The sequence below is a fragment of the Lactuca virosa genome, chromosome 9, assembly GCF_052849685.1.
Source record: "Lactuca virosa cultivar CGN04683 chromosome 9, Lactuca_virosa_CGN04683_v6, whole genome shotgun sequence".
Classification (NCBI taxonomy): domain Eukaryota; kingdom Viridiplantae; phylum Streptophyta; class Magnoliopsida; order Asterales; family Asteraceae; genus Lactuca; species Lactuca virosa.
In genome coordinates this window covers 211131133-211155946 of record NC_136434.1, presented here as the reverse complement: position 1 = coordinate 211155946, position 24814 = coordinate 211131133, and positions in this window count along the sequence as shown.

Here is a 24814-nt window from a genome sequence, read left to right as displayed (position 1 = left end):
ATCATACACAAAGGCACGTTTTATAACTTCGAGTTACCAATGTGTTTTCGTGCAATCAATGTATAACCAACTCATAGTAACAACTCATATCTCTAGGTTTGAAGAATATAAGATATTATCGTCTCATGATCACTCGTGATAAAATCGATGAAGTGATTCAAATGAGCGCGGGTTGAATCCAATACTCAGAACTTATGAGCACTCATGAGTGTTGTAGCACCACTTTGTCCACCAACTTGGACCTCTACGAACCAACCCATGATAGTCTTGATTCATATCTACTTCCAACATATGCCTGTTGGGTTTTGAGCATTCTAACACTCCTATGGTGTACATGCAACCCTATAAACCTTGGATCTATGTTTTCTCTATTATACATGCAAATATTAACTATTCCAAGGTTTCATCCTAACTAGCATATTATGAAGCACCTATACTACAAAGTTCTAGTTAGATGACATACCTTTTGATGTAGCTTGATGTCTTCAAGCTTTAAGAGCTTAGCCCCAATAGTGTGGAAGCCTCAAATGGAATCACAAATCACCAAAACACCTTGGAAGAACTTAAGAGAATATGTATGCACACTAAAATCGGCCCACTCTTATTTTCACACACTTGTCCCAATTTAGTGAGCCAAGGACCCCTTTATATATTATGGAGGATTAGGGTTACATCCATGTAAACCCTAATACACATGACCTTTCATTTACATAGGATCCATGGGTTAAAAGCTCCATGGACCATCCATGAAAGCTTAGCCCAACCTAAATGAACTTGGCCCATTCCATATATATAAGGGTCCATATTTAATTAGTTCTTTTTGATCACTTAATTAATTCTAAATTAATTCTTGATCAATACTAATTAAATAATATGATTCCATATTAATATATTAGAACTTATAATATATTAATATAAATCATAAATATACTATTCTCAAAAGACTATCCATATAAATTGTGCCGGTGAAGTGCAACCCAAATGGACCATGCCGGGTCGGGTCAAGTACATACCAAATATAGTTATGGACTTAGACATTAATCCAACAGTCTCCCACTTGGATAAGTCTAAAACTATTATTGAGTATGACTTCAAAACCTAACTGGCAATCGTAGCTCTTAAAGCCGCTGTCGAACTCTGACCTTGTCAATGACTTGTCCATTAGATAAGGGATCATATATTCCTCCATTCTAGATATCATATGGACTGAGATATGGATTATAATCATTCTCTCTGTCCATTTGTTGTTTCCCGATTTTCGATTTATGATGACTGACTGATTGAACAAATCAAATCAGTCCTGGCTTGGCCAAGCACTCACATGTGTCATCGCTAAATCATCGAGGGGACCACAGATATTGCTTTTATCCCGAAGGTAAAAGGAATGGATAAACTTCGACTCATATGGCTTGTCCTACTACTTGTTGAATCATACACAAAGGCACGTTTTATAACTTCGAGTTACCAATGTGTTTTCATGCAATCAATGTATAACCAACTCATAGTAACAACTCATATCTCTAGGTTTGAAGAATATAAGATATTATCGTCTCATGATCACTCGTGATAAAATCCATGAAGTGATTCAAATGAGCACGGGTTGAATCCAATACTCAGAACTTATGAGCACTCATGAGTGTTGTAGCACCACTTTGTCCACCAACTTGGACCTCTACGAACCAACCCATGATAGTCTTGATTCATATCTACTACCAACATATGACTGTTGGGTTTTGAGCATTCTAACACTCCTATGGTGTACATGCAACCCTATAAACCTTGGATCTATGTTTTCTCTATTATACATGCAAATATTAACTATTCCAAGGTTTCATCCTAACTAGCATATTATGAAGCACCTATACTACAAAGTTCTAGTTAGATGACATACCTTTTGATGTAGCTTGATGTCTTCAAGCTTTAAGAGCTTAGCCCCAATAGTGTGGAAGCCTCAAATGGAATCACAAATCACCAAAACACCTTGGAAGAACTTAAGAGAATATGTATGCACACTAAAATCGGCCCACTCTTATTTTCACACACTTGTCCCAATTTAGTGAGCCAAGGACCCCTTTATATATTATGGAGGATTAGGGTTACATCCATGTAAACCCTAATACCCATGACCTTTCATTTACATAGGATCCATGGGTTAAAAGCTCCATGGACCATCCATGAAAGCTTAGCCCAACCTAAATGAACTTGGCCCATTCCATATATATAAGAGTCCATATTTAATTAGTTCTTTTTGATCACTTAATTAATTCTAAATTAATTCTTGATCAATACTAATTAAATAATATGATTCCATATTAATATATTAGAACTTATAATATATTAATATAAATCATAAATATACTATTCTCAAAAGACTATCCATATAAATTGTGCCGGTGAAGTGCAACCCAAATGGACCATGCCGGGTCGGATCAAGTACATACCAAATATAGTTGTGGACTTAGACATTAATCCAACAGTCTCCCACTTGGATAAGTCTAAAACTATTATTGAGTATGACTTCAAAACCTAACTGGCAATCGTAGCTCTTAAAGCCGCTATCGAACTCTGACCTTGTCAATGACTTGTCCATTAGATAAGGGATCATATATTCCTCCATTCTAGATATCATATGGACTGAGACATGGATTATAATCATTCTCTCTGTTTATGATGACTGACTGATTGAACAAATCAAATCAGTCCTGGCTTGGCCAAGCACTCACATGTGTCATCGCTAAATCATCGAGGGGCCCACAGATATCGCTTTTATCCCGAAGGTAAAAGGAATGGATAAACTTCGACTCATATGGCTTGTTCTACTACTTGTTGAATCATACACAAAGGCATGTTTTATAACATCGAGTTACCAAATGCGTTTTCGTGCAATCAATGTATAACCAACTCATAGTAACAACTCATATCTCTAGGTTTGAAGAATATAAGATATTATCGTCTCATGATCACTCGTGATAAAATCCATGAAGTGATTCAAATGAGCGCGGGTTGAATCCAATACTCAGAACTTATGAGCACTCATGAGTGTTGTAACACCACTTTGTCCACCAACTTGGACCTCTACAAACCAACCCATGACAGTCTTGATTCATATCTACTTCCAACATATGACCGACTGTGGATGGTTTGAATAACTTAATCATTCAGGAAGAGCGACTTAGTTATTCTGGAAGTCAAAACATGCAAAGTGAAACACAAGAATAAATGAATCAAATATGGTATCAAAACCTATGAATATAAATAAACACTTTTATTTATCACCATACTGATTACTCATTATTCATTGTTTCGGTTTTATCAACTTTATACTTGAATTAAAAACACTAGTTGTCCCATGCTCCAAGCATGTACACTATGTTTTTCTTAAACAATAGCTTTGCCATACACCAAGTATGCACTCTATGTTTGTATATGATCCTTACTTTGTGAAATAAACCAATTGAACATAATTTCAATGATTCTAATTTCACACTCCCAAATCCTTATCGAAAAATGTGAGAATTTCAAATTCCTATCATTTATCGAAATCTGTTTAGATTTTAAACTTATATGCACTGACCCTCCTGTAATGAATATGTACAAAGTCACAAAGACTTGTCAACAATCATTATAAGGTATTCCAATGGAGATCAACTCCATGGAAACTAAGTCTCATATTCAAAGTACATTGCTTTGGACATGCTTCTTGCATTAAGTTTTCTAATCTTACACAGATAACTTCCACCTATGGAGACAACTCCATATTCTCATTTTGACTATCACTTCTGAATAAGAGATGCCTCTTTTCAGAATATGTCAATATGGTCCTTCCAAAATTAGCACTATACTTCCAACTGTCCCTGAGCAACCAATCTTTGGTAAACCTCAGATTGTCCTCGACAATTGTTTAATCATTTTAGTCATATCCAATTCTAGACCTTTTCCCTTCTTAATGCCTATGGGCATTTGGAAAAATTTAGAAATGACAAATATTATAGCACATGCAATCGATCCTGTACCCAAAGCAAATGGTACACGATTCATGATGTCTCACATAAAGACATGATTCTAGACTAGTCTTTTGCTATAATATTTTTATTTGCCATGTTTTCAAAATTTGACTATGAAGAGGGATGCCGTAATCATAATCGAATTTTGAGAACGCAATATATAGAATTTCCTTAAGTTGAACCAATCCAACATGAAATTCATATATATATTCTTGACTAAAGATGATTAAGGTCTCAATCTAAGCCTTTAGAACTGAAATGAAGTATATCCTCTCCCTTAATTATAGCAAAACAACTTTTTCAATCCCTGCAGTCTCACGAATTGAAACTTTTGTTTTCTATAATTAACATTGCTAACTTGCAACACTAACAATAATTATCATGCTCCCACTAACATGATGATTATTAGCATAACACTTATGATCCCACTAGCTTTGACATGTACTCAGAAATCAGCTGGACTTCTAGAAATCAATACTTTATTGACTTTCTCACCAAAGTTCAGATTTCTGATACGAGATGCTTTGATAAAACTTTATCAAAATCATACACCTTTCCTTAGATAGCATGCATGTGTGTCTAAACAATTTCAGAACTATGAAAAGGGATGCCGTAATCATAGTCTCAATTGTTTAGACCTTTTGCCATCTGCTTCAAATCTACTTGGTGGAAGTGTTTCCTCACCATCATTTTCATGAATCGGAGAGAAACCTTATGACCCTTAGATTTTATGGTGTATGTGTTCTTATCCATGTGAATCGTCAAAACCATAGTCACAAGACAAGGATAATGACAAATCCAAACTCATATGGACTGAACTTATGCAATCTTAACTTCTTGCCACCTGGCAGTACAGGGCCTGCCATTGCTTCCAAGTTGTTATGCAACCAATTGAGAACTTTCAGAACTCCTATGCAAAGCCAACTTTAACTGGAATGGGCACAGAATATGTCAACACGATAGGTTATAAACCTCAAGTCGTGTGCTAGTGAAGAACCTCAGGTTTTATTCTTGATTAGTTCTTGAAATTCTTTTTAGGATCTTTAAGACTGCCACTATCCTCTTGACATATAAGACTATCTTGCCAAATATTCAAGAGATAGTGCGGATTCTTTATCAAGACAAACACTTCACACAATTGGCCTTAGTTGGTCTTTGTTTTATCCAAAACATCACAACTTACCAATTTCAAATGTACAAGAGTAGGACACTTTTACTCTTACATTTGACAAGTGTTTTAAACCTTTCTTTAAGATATATCACTCAAGTTACAATCTTGGAGTATGACTCTAAGAATTGTTTTGGAATGAAGTATGACTCATCTTCCTGATCTAACCATTTCAACAATTCATGACTCCTCTTCTTAGTCATAAGAATGCACTAAGATGACCTTTAGAGGACTAATTGTGATATGATTTCTAAATCATTAAGATGATCACAAACATGATACTAAAGTACTCTCCCATCTTTTCAGATTTGAGAAACTTTTATCTTTCTGCCTAATTTGATTCTTCCCATTCGTTCTGCCATACATTGAGACTTTTCCAATGTTTCAGAATTATACTTAAACTTGTAAGTATAACCATATTTACTAAACTTTAGTAAATCAAATAGTCTTAACGAGCTTTGTGGTGGACATGACCAGTGCACAAGAATGTGTACTCGATCCCTTTAGTCCTTCACTTGACTCACACATCCATGCTAACAAGTAATTAGTCTTGATGCGATCGAAATCCACCTTCGCGATCAGAATCAGCATATACTTCCTTGAAGATTTCTCTCTATTCTTTGATTCTTAAAACATCAACATGTGACCCAGTCACATCATGTAATGAGGATCTCAGAATAGAACTTAACAGAGTTAGATAATGGGCTCTACCTGATGTAGAGTCAAACTTATTGACTTTAACATCCTTAGGTAAATTTGGCAGCTTTGCAATCAACGCCCCTTCCTTTGGAAAAATAAACATATGGACCCTTTGGTAATAGGACTATCTCAGACTTAGCCTTTCTCTTTACCATTTGGTCAACCGGGTTGACTATGGCCAATCCCTTTCCATTGGGAAGAGAATGCTTTTTCTGGATTTCCAGTGTCACCATTGTCATTGTCCATAAAGTTTTTGGGAAGTTGATCTTCTAATCAAATTTGCTTTACTATCGTTCCAAATCATTGCTGATTCAGCAGCACCAAGCAAATAGATATGATCATTAAGGTTCATGTCATAGTCTGTTTCATAGTAGTCCCAAAGGAACTCACTATGTGACTTAGAAAGTGATTGAACATCCAACTTTCTCAAGACTTTGACACCCAATTCTCCCGGTTTGTCAATATGTGACTTCATCTCTAAGATGTGATCACACATAGACCTTGCTTGCCATTAGGACTTGAGTGACCTTGAACTTGTGGGTTAGGGAGAATAATTGGAGGAGGTGGAGGAAGAGAAGTATGACTTCCATGAGCCAAACTCGGGAAGTCATATTCATTAGGAAAGCTTGGTTTGGGAATATCATTGTTGTCTAAACCAGACATCAACAATGGGAGAAATTCACGTAAAGTTGATTTAAGTCCTTAATATAACACCCAATATGATATATTAAGGCTAGGACCCAACAAACTATTTTATAACTTGGAAGAGGGATGCCGTAATCCAAGCTATAAAATATTTGAAAGTAGGTGAATGACGATTCACCAATTTCCACCAAGATAAACGAAATGTATTATTAGGTTTTAATTGGTTTTGAAACTCCTAGATTCTTTCGAGATTCAATGAACTTTTCAATGGCATGTTTCAATCTCGAGTGTGCCCTTCAGGTTTTGTGACTGGGATGCCGAGGATCACAAAACAAGGTGTGAAGTAACCATGCAAATATACTTGGTACCCTTAATATTTACCCCTCAATCGATGTGCCGGTTAACCACACAAGCTCCAACGATACTATGATAAACATTAAGTTACCCTTTGCCTACCTTGTTAAGTCCAGGTTAGTGTGCCGGTTAACCACACACGCTCCACTAACAGCTTAAACAAAGTGCAAAGTGTAATTTCATGGATTAGCACCTTATTCACATTTTCCTAAGTAACTAAGATTGGGAATTTATAAGTGTTTAGTTACTTAGTATTCATCATTATACTTATAATGAAGGGAGAATTATAGTCCTTGTCCTACCTGTTCGGCTAACGACCCTCCACCAGTCAAGGAAGCGGTGGGTGAGAGTGGACACCCATTAAACTACCATTTTATAGGCAGTAACCTTATACCCCGTTTATAGACCGGCTTTGTGAATGAGGCCTACTAATGGTAAGACGACTTGCTCTTATACATATAATATATTAAACTTTTAATATTATAATAGTATAAGGGTGTATTTTAGACATTTAAAATACTTGGTGGTTTAATCTATTAATTAAACCATACTCTTAATTTAATTAAATTTAAACCATGTCATTATGGAATTATTAATTCTCTTTTAATTAAACACTTTAATTATCTATTAATAAAGTCCATAAGAGTTAATTGAATTATTCAATAAAAACATCATAATTCCAATTATTAAATACAAAATTAAAACCATTTAATTAATTGTTTAAGTTATGAACCCAAGAGTTTTAGAATTCAATTCTTTTTTTCATATTTTTTTTATCATAAAAAAACTTTTTCCAAATTCCAAAACTTGAGGGCAAGTTTTGTAACTCTTGAAAACTTTTGGATTCCATAACTTATGGAGTTAAATACTTGTTTTATGATGAAACTTTCCATGTTCCATAACTTAAGAACAAGTTATGGAATTCTTTAAAACATTAACACCAAATTTTGTCACTCCATAAAAACTTTGAATCAAAATTTTTTTTTTGTTAAAAAAAACTTTCATATCCATAACTTATGGAAGTTTCAAAAACCCTTAAGATCACAACTTTAAAAAAAAACTTTTGAGCTCCAAAATTTTATGACAAAATATGTAACTCCTTAAAACATTTAGATCAAACTTTTAAAACTAATAATCATATCATTTTATCTTTTACTAAATTTGACCTAATTCAATATAACAGAAAACAACCCATGGCCCTGATACCACTGTTGGGTTTTGAGCATTCTAACACTCCTATAGTGTACATGCAACCCTATAAACCTTGGATCTATGTTTTCTCTATTATACATGCAAATATTACCTATTCCAAGGTTTCATCCTAACTAGCATATTATGAAGCACCTATACTACAAAGTTCTAGTTAGATGACATACCTTTTGATGTAGCTTGATGACTTCAAGCTTTAAGAGCTTAGCCCCAATAGTGTGGAAGCCTCAAATGGAATCACAAATCACCAAAACACCTTGGAAGAACTTGAGAGAATATGTATGCACACTAAAATCGGCCCACTATTATTTTCACACACTTGTCCCCATTTTGTGAGCCAAGGACCCCTTTATATATTATGGAGGATTAGGGTTACATCCATGTAAACCCTAATACCCATGACCTTTCATTTACATAGGATCCATGGGTTAAAAGCTCCATGGACCATCCATGAAAGCTTAGCCCAACCTAAATGAACTTGGCCCATTTCATATATATAAGAGTCCATATTTAATTAGTTCTTTTTGATCACTTAATTAATTCTAAATTAATTCTTGATCAATACTAATTAAATAATATGATTCCATATTAATATATTAGAACTTATAATATATTAATATAAATCATAAATATACTATTCTCAAAAGACTATCCATATAAATTGTGCCGGTGAAGTGCAACCCAAATGGACCATGCCGGGTCGGGTCAAGTACATACCAAATATAGTTATGGACTTAGACATTAATCCAACAGTTGGCACATATCAAGGTTTGGGGTTGCGAAGCTTTCGTAAGATGAGAGACTCACGACAAGCTCGAACCTCATAGTGAGCGATGTATTTTCTTCGGCTACCCACAAAAGTCCTTTGGATATCTCTTCTATAGACCGAGTGACAATGCTGTCTTCATCGCGAGGAGAGGGGGTTTCCGAGAATGAGAACTCATAAGCCAAGGGGACAGTGGGAGGAAAATCGATCTTGAAGAGATTCAAGAGTCTAGCGATGAAGGAACCTCTAACGCGGGCGCTCAACTCGAGGAGGAAACTCCGGTTGAACCGATTGACGAGTCCTTACCTCTTAGACATTCCGAAAGAGTTAGGGTTCAACCCTAGTTTTATGGATTTCATATTACTACATAAGGGGATACGTTCATTAGTGATAGTACACTAGTGCAGGAAGCCATGGCAGGCCAGGAGTCTACAAAGTGGAAAGAGGTGATGGATAGCGAGATTCAGTCCATGTATGACAACTAAGTTTGGAATTTGGTTGACAATGTGCCAGGTCGTAAGACAGTTGGGTGCAAGTGGATCTTAAAGAAGAAAACTGACATTGATGGGAAAGTACACACTTATAAGGCACGATTGGTTGTGAAGGGCTTTACTCAAACTCCCGGAGTTGACTATGATGAGACCTTCTCACCAGTTGCAAAGATAAAGTCTATTAGGGTGATGCTAGCCATTGCTGCATTTCATGACTATGAAATATGGCAAATGGACATCAAAACTGATTTCCTCAACGGAAAGTTGGTTGAGGATGTTTACATGAATCAGCCGGAGGGTTTTGTCGATGCGAAGCACCCCAATAGAGTGTGCAAGCTTGAAAAATCCATTTATGGATTGAAGCAAGCATCTCGCAGATGGAATCTTTGTTTCGACGAGAAAGTCAAAGAGTTTGGTTTTCTGCGAAGTGAGGATGAATCATGTGTATATGTCAAAGCTAGTGGGAGTATAGTTAGCTTCCTCGTATTGTATGTCGATGACATACTACTCATAGGAAACGACATCCCAACGCTGCAGGTAGTCAAGTCCTGGCTTGGTAAGTGCTTCGCTATGAAAGACCTCGGAGAGGCTGCCTATATTTTAGGAATAAGGATAGTGAGAAATAGAAGTAAAAGACTAATAAGACTTAGTCAGAATACTTACTGGGACAAGGTACTAAAGCGTTTTAGTATGGAGAATTCCATGAAAGGCGAGTTACCGATACAAAGTAATGCCAAGTTGAGTAAGACTCAAAGTCCGAGTACCGAAGTCGAGATAGCAGAGATGAGCCAAATACCCTACGCTTCCGCAGTTGGCTTAATTATGTATGCTATGACTTATACTCGCCCTGATGTGGCCTTCACTTTGAGCATGGTCAGTAGATATCAGGGGAACCCTGGCAAAGCAAATTGGACCGCAGTCAAGATTTTTCTTAAGTACCTTCGGAGAACCAAGGAATGGTTTCTAGTCCTCGGTGGGAGTGATGACATAAGGGTGCGAGGGTATAGTGACACCAGTTTTCAAACCGACAGGGACAACTACCGTTCACAGTCGGGCTGTGTCTTTACCCTAAATGGAGGAGCAGTGACTTGGAAAAGTTCCAAGCAGGAGACCATAGCTGATTCAACGTGCAAATCTGAGTACATTGCGGCGAGCGAAGCGTCAAAGGAGGAAATATGGTTGAAGAACTTCATTGGAGACCTTGGAGTTGTGCCAATCATAATGGAGCAAATGGAAATTTTCTGTGATAATGAATGAGCGGTTGCCTTGACCAAGGAACTGAGGGATCATGGCAGATCTCGACATATCGACAGAAAGTATCATGTTATTCGATATCGGGTAGAAGAAGGACTCCTTGTAGTGAAGAGGGTATCGTCAGAGGATAACCCAACAGATCCCCTTACGAAGGGACTGAGTAGGGTTAAGCACTTGCAGCACGCTAGGAGCATCGGGCTGAAGGACGATATTAGTTTAGATTAGATAGCTTCGAAACGTGTAATAGATAAATGTAATTGACATTTGATGATTAAATAAAGGAGTATTATTTATGAGTAAAGTTACTCTCTTATGTTAATTATTTACCTATTGTTTCATTTTGCATGTTTTGACTTCCTAAATAATAAGATTATTCGAACAGACCACACTCGTTCATATGTTGGAAGTAGATATGAAAGAAGACTGTCTTGAATTGGTTTGTAGATTGTCTAAAGTGTATTAAACATAGCAAAGGTTTGCTACAACGTTCATGCGTGCTTATGAATAAGATTTAAGCATTGGATTAGACCCACGCTTGCTGGTATCACTTCATGGAATTTATCTCGAGTGATCGCAAGATGATAATATCATATGGTCTTGAAATCTAGATATATGGTTTATTGTTTGCAAGTTGGTTGTGCATTAATAATGCGTAAACGCATCAGTAACTTGAAACACATTATTGTGCATGATTTGATGAGTGAATGGTAAATGCATATAAGTCGAAGTTTATCTGTTCCTTTTATCCTGAGAGGGTAAAAGCGATATCTGGGCCCATCGATTATTTGGTTTGACTTATGTTTCGGGCCTGGTCAGGACTGAATTGATATGTTCAGTTAAGTTCTATGTCAGACGAATCAGAGATCGAGAAACAAACTGCTGAACAATAAATATGACTATGTTCCATGTAATTGTCCGCATGATGTCTAGAACGGCGGACTATGCGATCCCTTATCTAAAGGACAGGTTACTGATAAGATCAGAGTTCGACATCGTCTTTGAGAGCTACGATTGCTAATCGGAGTGTACTTACACTATAGTTACTAGACTTATCTAAGTGGGAGACTGTTGGATTAGTGTCTAAGCCCGTAACTATATTTGGTATGTACTTGACCCGGTTGTGCATGGTCCTTTTGGGTTGCCTTCACCAAAGCAACTTGATAGGGTGATTCAAGGAAAAAGAGAGGTTATTATGGTTTATTAATATTTTATATGAATAATATATTAAAGGAGAAATCATATAGTTTAATTAGTATTAGACAAGAATTAATTTTGTGGCTAAAAGAGATTAATTAAATAAAGGGGACTAGAACTGTCAATTGTGTGATAGTTGAATATTGGGCTGAGAAGCCTTATGGACTAGGCATGGAAATTAAGGATTGTCCATCTTAATTTCGGCCATAAGGTCCCTATTCCAGAAGGTTCCTTGGATTGCTAAGGGACTAAAGTATAAATAGAACCCCTAGGGCATCAGATTTCGGCCACTGGAAACCCTAGAAGAGTTCATAGCCGAAATTATGCCTCCTCCCCTCTCTCCAAGATCATTCTCTTGCTTGTGGTGTTTGTAAGCCATTAGAGGAGTGACATTTGTGACTCTAAGCTCCAAGACAAGAAGATGCAAGCCATTCTTGAAGAGGTAATCATCTAGATCTGATTTTATATGATAATTTCGAAATATCTATGCTAGATCTAGGGTTCATAAGTCTTGGATGAATTACATGTACAATAGAGAAACCTAGATCCAAGCTTTAGGGTTTGCATGAGCACATATGATGTTCTTTTGTATAAAACCCATCACATAGTACGTTCCATGTCTCTCAGTTGTGGAAGTGCCTGACAGCTAATTCCACAGTGATATGATTGGATGATATTCAGGTGGATGAGCGCCTGAACTATTTGGAGAGACCATTGGCGGTTCTCGACAGGAAGACCAAGACCTTGTGCAACAAGGTAGTGGAGCTAGTGAATGTGAAATGGTAACACCGGAAGGATTCTGAGTGGACATGGGAACCAGAGGAGGAGAAAAGAGAGCATTACCCCCAATTTTTTATAGCAGCGGACTTCGTGGACGAAGTCTGATTCAAGTGGGGGAAAAATGTAACACCCGGTTCTCAAGTACATTCTTCATGTTTTAAAAAACTTATTTATATTGGAAATAGTAGCTCTACGTGACACGTAGCTAGCCAAGTTACGCGGGGTGTAGCTAGCCAAGTTATTATTGGATTAATGTCTAAGTCCATAACTATATTTGGTATGTACTTGACCCGACCCGACATGGTCCATTTGGGTTGCACTTCACCGGCACAATTTATATGGATAGTCTTTTGAGAATAGTATATTTATGATTTATATTAATATATTATAAGTTCTAATATATTAATATGGAATCATATTATTTAATTAGTATTGATCAAGAATTAATTTAGAATTAATTAAGTGATCAAAAAGAACTAATTAAATATGGAGTCTTATATATATGGAATGGGCCAAGTTCATTTAGGTTGAGCTAAGCTTTCATGGATGGTCCATGGAGCTTTTAACCCATGGATCCTATGTAAATGAAAGGTCATGGGTATTAGGGTTTACATGGATGTAACCCTAATCCTCCATAATATATAAAGGGGTCCTTGGCTCACAAAATTGGCACAAGTGTGTGAAAATAAGAGTGGGCCGATTTTAGTGTGCATACATATTCTCTCAAGTTCTTCCAAGGTGTTTTGGTGATTTGTGATTCCATTTGAGGCTTCCACACTATTGGGGCTAAGCTCTTAAAGCTTGAAGACATCAAGCTACATCAAAAGGTATGTCATCTAACTAGAACTTTGTAGTATAGGTGCTTCATAATATGCTAGTTAGGATGAAACCTTGGAATAGGTAATATTTGCATGTATAATAGAGAAAACATAGATCCAAGGTTTATAGGGTTGCATGTACACCATAAGAGTGTTAGAATGCTCAAAACCCAACAGTGGTATCAGAGCCATGAGTTATTTTCTGTTATATTGATGCAAATGTTTTATTTTCAAGTTGAAAAAAAAAGGAAAAAAAACATGACGTTTGTCAAATTTTAAGATAATTACTTGTTTTTGTGAAAAACTAATTATTTGTAAAATTTGAATCATTTGCTATATGAGTTGAATTAGGTCAAATTTAGTAAAAGATAAAATGATATGATTATTTTATTAGTTTTAAAAGTTTGATCTAAAGAGTTTTTTGAAACCTCCATAAGTTATGGATATGAAAAGCTTTTAAAAAAAATAGATTCAAAGTTTTTTATAGAGTTACAAAACTTGGTCTTAATGTTTTAAAGAATTTCATAACTTGTTCTTAAGTTATGGAACATGAAAAGTTTCATCATAAAACAAGTATTTAACTCCATAAGTTATGGAATCCAAAAGTTTTTAAGAATTACAAAACTTGCCCTCAAGTTTTGGAATTTGGAAAAAGTTTTTTTATGATAAAAAAAAAGAATTGAATTCTAAAACTCTTGGGTTCATAACTTAAACAATTAATTAAATGGTTTTAATTTTGAGTTTAATAATTGAAATTATGATGTTTTGTTGAATAGTTCAAATTAACTCTTATGGACTTTATTAATAGTTAATTAAAGCATTTAATTAAAAGAGTATTATTAAATCCATAAATATATGGTTTGAGTTTAATTAAATTAAAAGTCTAGTTTAATTAATAGATTAAACCACCAAGTATTTTAAATGTCTAAAATACATGCTTATACTATTATAATATTAAAAGTTTAATATATTATATGTATAAGAGCAAGTCGTCTTACCATTAGTAGGTCTCATTCACGACACCGGTCTATAAGGGGGTATAAGGTTACTGCCTATAAAATGGCAGTTTAATGGGTGTCCACTCTCACCCACCGCTTCCTTGACTGGTGGAGGGTCGTTAGCCGAACAGGTAGGACAAGGACTATAATTCTCCCTTCATTAAAAGTATTAATGATAAACACTAAGTAACTAAACTTTTTATAAATTCCCAATCTTAGTTACTTAGGAAAATGTGAATAAGGTGCTAATCCATGAAATTACACTTTGCACTTTGTTTAAGCTGTTAGTAGAGCGTGTGTGGTTAACCGGCACACTAACCTGGACTTAACAAGGTAGGCAAAGGGTAACTTAATGTTTATCATAGTATCGTTGGAGCGTGTGTGGTTAACCAGCACATCGATTGAGGGGTAAATATTAAGGGTACCAAGTATATTTGCATGGTTACTTCACACCTTGTTTTGTGATCCTCGGCATCCCAGTCACAAAACCTGAAGGGCACACTCGAGATTGAAACATGCCATTGAAAAGTTCAATGAATCTCAAAAGAATCTAGCAGTTTCAAAATCAATTAAAACCTAATAATACATTTCGTTTATCTTGGTGGAAATTGGTGAATCGTCATTCACCTACCTTCAAATACTTTATAGCTTGGATTACGGCATCCCTCTTCCAAGTTATAAAATAGTTTGTTGGGTCCTAGCCTTAATATATCATATTGGGTGTTATATTAAGGACTTAAATCAACTTTACGTGAATTTCTCCCATTGTTGATGTCTGGTTTAGACAATAATGATCTTCCCAAACCAAGCTTTCCTAATGAATATGACTTCCCGAGTTTGGCTCATGGAAGTCATACTTCTCTTCCTCCACCTCCTCCAATTATTCTCCCTAACCCACAAGTTCAAGGTCACTCAAGCCCTAATGGCAAGCAAGGTCTATGTGTGATCACATCTTAGAGATGAAGTCACATATTGACAAACCGGGAGAGTTGGGTGTCAAAGTCTTGAGAAAGTTGGATGTTCAATCACTTTCTAAGTCACATAGTGAGTTCCTTTGGGACTACTATGAAACAGACTATGACATGAACCTTAATGATCATATCTATTTGCTTGGTGCTGCTGAATCAGCAATGATTTGGAACGATAGTAAAGCAAATTTGATTAGAAGATCAACTTCCCAAAAACTTTATGGACAGTAACAATGGTGACACTGGAAATCCAGAAAAAGCATTCTCTTCCCAATGGAAAGGGATTGGCCATAGTCAACCCGGTTGACCAAATGGTAAAGAGAAAGGCTAAGTCTGAGATAGTCCCATTACCAAAGGGTCCATATGTTTATTTTGCCAAAGGAAGGGGCGTTGATTGCAAAGCTGCCAAATTTACCTAAGGATGTTAAAGTCAATAAGTTTGACTCTACATCAGGTAGAGCCCATTATCTAACTCTGTTAAGTTCTATTCTGAGATCCTCATTCCATGATGTGACTGGGTCACATGTTGATGTTTTAAGAATCAAAGAATAGAGAGAAATCTTCAAGGAAGTATATGCTGATTCTGATCGCGAAGGTGGATTTCGATCGCATCAGAATTTTGAGCAGTTGCTTAAGAAGTTATGATATATTGCTAAGGAATAGATAACAACAATTTTCCATGTGGATTGTAAGGATAAGTTTTTCCGCAAAGTTTTAAAATAAAAGAAAATTGTTTAATTTTATTTATTTGAAGTATCCTTACAATGGCATTTGTGGAAAATTGTTGCTTATATGATTCCACTGACAGCAATGTTGGAAAATGGATTTGATTCTTTCATTTGTGGTAGTGTCTAAATTTACCAAATCAGGAAAGTTCATCATCACCCAAGTTTCAATTGGACCGAAACTTGGAATCATGCAAGTTGAATAGTATGATGAATGAGAACTTTCAAGCATTGGAAAATCAAGACTAATTACTTGTTCGCATGGATGTGTTAGTCAAGTGAAGGACTAAAGGGATCGAGTACACATTCTTGTGCACTGGTCATGTCCACCACAAAGCTCGTTAAGACTATTTGATTTACTAAAGTTTAGTAAATATGGTTTACTTACAAGTTTAAGTATAATTCTGAAACATTGGAAAAGTCTCAATGTATGGCAGAACGAATGGGAAGAATCAAATTAGGCAGAAAGATAAAAGTTTCTCAAATCTGAAAAGATGGGAGAGTACTTTAGTATCATGTTTGTGATCATCTTAATGATTTAGAAATCATATCACAATTAGTCCTCTAAAGGTCATCTTAGTGCATTCTTATGACTAAGAAGAGGAGTCATGAATTGTTGAAATGGTTAGATCAGGAAGATGAGTCATACTTCGTTCCAAAACAATTCTTAGAGTCATACTCCAAGATTGTAACTTGAGTGACATATCTTAAAGAAAGGCTTAAAACACTTGTCAAATGTAAGAGTAAAAGTGTCCTACTCTTGTACATTTGAAATTGGTAAGTTGTGATGTTTTGGATAAAACAAAGACCAACTAAGGCCAATTGTGTGAAGTGTTTGTCTTGATAAAGAATCCGCACTATCTCTTGAATATTTGGCAAGATAGTCTTATATGTCAAGAGGATAGTGGGAGTCTTAAAGATCCTAAAAAGAATTTCAAGAACTAATCAAGAATAAAACCTGAGGTTCTTCACTAGCACACGACTTGAGGTTTATAACCTATCGTGTTGACATATTCTGTGCCCCTTCCAGTTAAAGTTGGCTTTGCATAGGAGTTCTGAAAGTTCTCAATTGGTTGGATAACAACTTGGAAGCAATGGCAGGCCCTGTACTGCCACGTGGCAAGAAGTTAAGATTGCATAAGTTCAGTCCATATGAGTTTGGATTTGTCATTATCCTTGTCTTGTGACTATGGTTTTGACGATTCACATGGATAAGAACACATACACCATAAAATCTAAGGGTCATAAGGTTTCTCTCCGATTCATGAAAATGATGGTGAGGAAACACTTCCACCAAGTAGATTTGAAGCAGATGGCAAAAGGTCTAAACAATTGAGACTATGATTACGGCATCCCTTTTCATAGTTCTGAAATTGTTTAGACACACATGCATGCTATCTAAGGAAAGGTGTATGATTTTGATAAAGTTTTATCAAAGCATCTCGTATCATAAATCTAAACTTTGGTAAGAAAGTCAATAAAGTATTGATTTCTAGAAGTCCAGCTGATTTCTGAGTACATGTCAAAGCTAGTGGGAGCATAAGTGTTATGATAATAATCATCATGTTAGTGGGAGCATGATAATTATTGTTAGTGTTGCAAGTTAGCAATGTTAATTATAGAAAACAAAAGTTTCAATTCGTGAGGCTGCAGGGATTGAAAAAGTTGTTTTGCTATAATTAAGGGAGAGGATATACTTCATTTCAGTTCTAAAGGCTTAGATTGAGACCTTAATCATCTTTAGTCAAGAATATATATATGAATTTCATGTTGGATTGGTTCAACTTAAGGAAATTCTATATATTGCGTTCTTAAAATTCGATTATGATTACGGCATCCCTCTTCATAGTCAAATTTTGAAAACATGGCAAATAAAAATATTATAGCAAAAGACTGGTCTAGAATCATGTCTTTATGTGAGACATCATGAATCGTGTCTTTGGGTACAGGATCGATTGCATGTGCTATAATATTTGTCATTTCTAAATTTTTCCAAATGCCCAGAGGCATTAAGAAGGGAAAAGGTCTAGAATTGGATATGACTAAAATGATTAAGCAATTGTCGAGGACAATCTGAGGTTTACCAAAGATTGGTTGCTCAGGGACAGTTGGAAGTATAGTGCTAATTTTGGAAGGACCATATTGACATATTCTGAAAAGAGGCATCTTTTATTCAGAAGTGATAGTCAAAATGAGAATATGGAGTTGTCTCCATAGGTGGAAGTTATCTGTGTAAGATTAGAAAACTTAATGCAAGAAGCATGTCCAAAGCAATGTACTTTGAATATGAGACTTAGTTTCCATGGAGTTGATCTCCATTGGAATACCTTATAATGACTGTTGACAAGTCTTTGTGACTTTGTACATATTCATTACAGGAGGGTCAGTGCATATAAGTTTAAAATCTAAACAGATTTCGATAAATGATAGGAATTTGAAATTCTCACATTTTTCGATAAGGATTTGGGAGTGTGAAATTAGAATCATTGAAATTATGTTCAATTGGTTTATTTCAAAAAGTAAGGATCATAGACAAACATAGAGTGCATACTTGGTGTATGGCAAAGCTATTGTTTAAGAAAAACATAGTGTACATGCTTGGAGCATGGGACAACTAGTGTTTTTAATTCAAGTATAAAGTTGATAAAACCGAAACAATGAATAATGAGTAATCAGTATGGTGATAAATAAAAGTGTTTATTTATATTCATAGGTTTTGATACCATATTTGATTCATTTATTCTTGTGTTTCACTTTGTATGTTTTGACTTCCAGAATAACTAAGTCGCTCTTCCTGAATGATTAAGTTATTCAAACCATCCACAGTCGGTCATATGTTGGAAGTAGATATGAATCAAGACTGTCATGGGTTGGTTTGTAGAGGTCCAAGTTGGTGGACAAAGTGGTGCTACAACACTCATGAGTGCTCATAAGTTCTGAGTATTGGATTCAACCCGCGCTCATTTGAATCACTTAATGGATTTTATCACGAGTGATCATGAGACGATAATATCTTATATTCTTCAAACCTAGAGATATGAGTTGTTACTATGAGTTGGTTATACATTGATTGCACGAAAACGCATTTGGTAACTCGATGTTATAAAACATGCCTTTGTGTATGATTCAACAAGTAGTAGAACAAGCCATATGAGTCGAAGTTTATCCATTCCTTTTACCTTCGGGATAAAAGCGATATTTGTGGGCCCCTCGATGATTTAGCGATGACACATGTGAGTGCTTGGCCAAGCCAGGACTGATTTGATTTGTTCAATCAGTCAGTCATCATAAATCAAAAATCGGGAAACAACAAATGGACAGAGAGAATGATTATAATCCATGTCTCAGTCCGTATGATATCTAGAATGGAGGAATATATGATCCTTTATCTAATAGACAAGTCATTGACAAGGTTAGAGTTCGACAGCGGCTTTAAGAGCTACGATTGCCAGTTAGGTTTTGAAGTCATACTCAATAATAGTTTTAGACTTATCCAAGTGGGAGACTGTTGGATTAATGTCTAAGTCCATAACTATATTTGGTATGTACTTGACCCGACCCGGCATGGTCCATTTGGGTTGCACTTCACCGGCACAATTTATATGGATAGTCTTTTGAGAATAGTATATTTATGATTTATATTAATATATTATAAGTTCTAATATATTAATATGGAATCATATTATTTAATTACTATTGATCAAGAATTAATTTAGAATTAATTAAGTGATCAAAAAGAACTAATTAAATATGGAGTCTTATATATATGGAATGGGCCAAGTTCATTTAGGTTGAGCTAAGCTTTCATGGATGGTCCATGGAGCTTTTAACCCATGGATCCTATGTAAATGAAAGGTCATGGGTATTAGGGTTTACATGGATGTAACCCTAATCCTCCATAATATATAAAGGGGTCCTTGGCTCACAAAATTGGCACAAGTGTGTGAAAATAAGAGTGGGCCGATTTTAGTGTGCATACATATTCTCTCAAGTTCTTCCAAGGTGTTTTGGTGATTTGTGATTCCATTTGAGGCTTCCACACTATTGGGGCTAAGCTCTTAAAGCTTGAAGACATCAAGCTACATCAAAAGGTATGTCATCTAACTAGAACTTTGTAGTATAGGTGCTTCATAATATGCTAGTTAGGATGAAACCTTGGAATAGTTAATATTTGCATGTATAATAGAGAAAACATAGATCCAAGGTTTATAGGGTTGCATGTACACCATAAGAGTGTTAGAATGCTCAAAACCCAACAGTTATGTGGGGCGTAACTCATTACTTGGACATGAGGACTTAATGCCCTATGCGGGCCGTAACAGGTTACGTGTGGCGTAACCGCATAGGGTGTAAACCCTAATTTTGGGGTCTTGGACCCTATTTAAGGACTTTAGTTTCATTAAGACCTTTCTTACCACTAGCCTCCACCCTTTAGAGCTTATAGAACGAAACCCTAATCCCTTAGAGCAATTTTTGAGCCTTTTTGTTGTGTTTTGGTGCATCTTGAAGAAGGAGAAGGTCAAGCTTGAAGATTTTTTGAAGCCCAACCTTGTGGATCCATATCCAAAATTGCATTTATCAACTTCAGTAGGTATAAAGCTCAAATCTTACTCATCCATGTGTTAGATCTCATTAGATCCTTTTTTTACACAACCTTTTGTCCCATGATCTTGTGTCTTGTGAGTAGAAGCTACTCTATACCTTAGGGTTTCTAGTTTCTTTTGTTTCTAAGGTTGTTTGGACATAAAAATTGAATCTTGGTTGCTACCTTTCATCCATGCAATAGATTTTGGACATTAGATGATGTTAGAAAGATAGGGTTTGACTTTGAGCACCATGTAGCCATGCAAAGGCATAAAGTCATCAAGTTTATCATTTAATGTAACATCCCAAACTTCGCCGGTATATTTCGAATCCCTTCTCTTTATTTAATTGCCATTGTAGTCCCTGGAGTTGGTTGAGTTGGACCATGGGGAGTATAAGTACTAAAGTTGCAACTTTAAGTCAGGTAGGAGTACGCTGAGCGTACATAAGGGTACGCTGAGCGTACTAGGCGCGCCCTAGTACGCTGGGCGTACACTCATTTACGTTGGGCGTACTCATGTCAGGAGAAAACCCTTATATTTAGGGTTTGGGGACTATATAAACACCCTTATTGATCATTTCCTCTGATTATCCTCAGCCTCCACTGCCTACATTCGTCCTCCCCAAAACCCTAGCTCTTCCTTGTGGGTGTAAGCTTATTTGGTGCATTTTAGAGTGTTTCAAGATGAAGGCATTGCATCCAAGTGTTGGAGAAGAAGATCAAGTTCATAGATCTGAAGTTAGTTTGTTCTCAAGAAGCTCCAGAAGGTATAAAGTTCCAAACTTTATGCATATATGCTTAGATCTCATCATTTTACTTTATTAGAAGCATTTCTTGTCCCAAAAGCCATAAATTGGTGCATGATGTGTTGTGGACGAAAAGAGTTGTCCTTCCAGGCTCTTGAAGGGACCTTGAGTGAAGAAAATAAGGTCCCATAGGCTGTAGGTGTGCCATGCAAGAGAAAAAAGGTCTTAATGGATTAAGACCAAGCATTTAGGACTTTATGGACGTCCAAAGTGATAAAGTTTGTGACTTTATGGACCCTAGGCATGTTAGGCCTCGAGATCTGAGATTAGGACTTAAGTGCTTAAGCCATTAAGCACTTAATAAGGTTTTGGCCAGTTATGGAGTACGCCCAACGTAAATCCAGTACGCCCAGCATACTGGGTCAACCACCCCGATGGTGGTCAACATCTGGTCGCGTACGCCCCACGTACCAGAGGAGTACGCCCCGCGTACGTCCTCTGTTGGGCCATTGACAATTGGGCTGCTTATGGACTAAAGGGACTTGGGCCTTTGCTAGACTTAGTAAATAAGATGTTATGGGCCAGTTAGTGGTAGTGGATCATGGGTTTAGGCCCAATAAGGAGTTTGGGCCTAATTTAGTAAATTGGGCCAATAGTGGACTTATGTATATGGACTCCCAAGTTCAGGGCTTGGTGTGGGACTTTGGCCAACAAAAAGGAAATGGACTAAATGAGTTATGAGGACACTTAGTCAAAGGAGTAATGCTGAGCATTAACCTAGTATTTATTATTATACAGTTTGGGATTCCCGGTGAGACAGCAGTCAGAGATTTATAGTATTTCAGCACTACTTGCGAGGTGAGTTACCTCACTATACTAAGGGGTCTAAGGCACCAAGGCCGGCCCATTGGGTATGTTATCCTAGCAGTGTTAGATGTTGAGTATGACTTGGTGTTTCATGCTAGTGATTATGCCAGTTAGGTAGATCGGTAGGACTACATGTGTTGTTATATGATTGTCTGCATGCTCAGTAGTTATGTTATGTGTTGATATGTTATGTGGGATGGGTTGAGGATGTACTGCTTCGTGCGGTGACCAAAAGACCCTAGGAGCATTCCAAATACGAGTTGTGGGCCCGGTAGGCAATCCAAACTCATACTGTGGGCTCGATGGCAATTCAGATGTGACATGTGGGCCCGGTAGGCAATCAAGACTCACACTTTGGGCCCAGGGGTATTCCAGTCTGTAAAGTTGTGGACCCAGTACATGCTGTTATTTGTATATGTATTATGTGCAGTGTATCGGTATTTTGGGGAACTCACTAAGCCTCGGGCTTACAGTTTCAATTTATTATTTCAGGTACATTAGGGGATCACGGCAAGGCGAAGGCGTGATCGTACAGCTCCTCATATTTGTGTTTATGTTTCTGGGATACTCTGATATTATACCTTTTGAAAACAAGTTTTGTAATAACTAATGGTTTTTGGATTGTTTAAAAAGTTTTAAATTGACTTAAATTTTATGGGTGTTACAAGTTGGTATCAGACCCTTGGTTTGAGTGAATTGGAGGAACACTCACGTAACTCCAGTCTCAAATCAAGGAAAGGATTTTCAAAATGATTTTTCAAAAAGGTTTTCAAAATAAGTAAAGGAGGATGCAGGGTGTACGATCAGCCAGAGCCAGTAAGTAGATTCCAAAATACCATACAGTTATTTGATATTGCAATGTGTTAGAACAACATGCTAGTACTTGGCTAGGGATCTTCAGGAATTGCATGATAGGATTGCCTGATTGTATGATGCCTGATAGCCTAGGGTTTTCCTTATATTAAATTGACATCATTACTGTAGTTGCTTAGTGTATGCATCACGGTCGTACATAATTAAGATCTTATAGCTTGAGAATGTTTGATTTAGCCTTATGTTATGTTCTTATTGATTAGAGCTTAGGGTAGGATTGGATATTCGAAAGTCTATAGGGTCCAGCGTTATGTATGGCTAACATACACTAGTGCTGCAGGATTGGTGGAAGTTTCATGGATGGTTGAGTTGTGTGAGGCTGGGAGACTAGTTATGAGATATTCAGTATTGCTCTAGGAGTGAGGATTGAGCGTTTGCCAGATTATGTATACAGTTAGGGCATTGTGGTGATACTTGAGAAAAATATGGGTAGGTGTGGAAGGTAGTATGAGCCCGTACTACTGAAAGCACAGGACCCATACGCGTATCAAGGAAGTCACAACCCCTAGGGTTTAGTCGATAGTTGGTTCCCAGTTCTTATATGGATTATCTGATATCTTGTGGTATGTTTCAGAATGGTGATGACGAGACGCTTTGTGACTGGATCCGGTTCGGGATCAGGATCAGGAGACAGAGGCCAGGAGGGGCCAACAACACCTGAGCCTGTGGTGCAGATGGGTACAGAGGAGTTGGATGCTAGGATTCGAGAAATCCTGCATGATGAGGTTGCTACCATGTTCCGGGCACAGCTACCGGAGATGTTTGGGTCTATTAAGACCGCTATGGTTGAGTACTTTGACGAGCGTTACGCAGCCCTTGCAGAGACGGCTGTCGTTGCAGCTGCATCGGCTGTAACAGCGGCAGGAGGAGGTGGAGCCAGTCGGGGCATCCAGTACCGGGACTTCGATAACACGAAGCCCCCGACATTCGATGGTACCCAGGATCCGATTAGAGCTATGAGGTGGTTATCCGACGTGGAGGGCTGTTTCTTCACGTGTTCATGTCCTACTGACCAGAAGGTCAGATGTGCCCTGAACCTGCTGAGGCTCGGGGCCAAGGACTGGTGGAGATTGACGACAGGGTCGTACACTGATGATCAGAGAGTTTCTGTTACCTGGGAGTAGTTCAGGGATATGTTCCGTGCTCGATACATTCCTCAGGTTGAGCGGGAAAGATTGGCTCAGGAGTTTTTGAGTTTGAGACAGGAGGGAGAGTCGGTGACAGAGATCACCCGGGTGTTCACGGAGAGGGCGATGTTCTGCCCAGAATTTGCATCGGAGTAGGCTCAGATGACACGTTATCTGAGCATGCTCAAGACTGACATTCGTCAGTTTGTTGCCACACAGCGATGCGATACTCTACTGGAGTTACAGGAGGCCGCTAGGCAGCGTGAGTTGGAGATCGAGATGCAGATGAGGGACCAGCGTCAGTCCCCGACGCAGTCACAGCCGACGCCAAAGCGGTCTAAGACCGCTGATTCTAGGGTTGGGAGCCAGCAGAGCCGCACTTGTGGAAAGTGCGGCAAGGTTCATTCTGGGGTTTGTCGAGCTGGTAGTGGGTGCCACAAGTGTGGCAAGGAGGGGCATTATGCGAAGGATTTTCATCAGCCCGCCCCGGTTCCGAGTATGAGGTTGTGTTATCACTGTGATCAGGTTGGCCACATGAAGGAC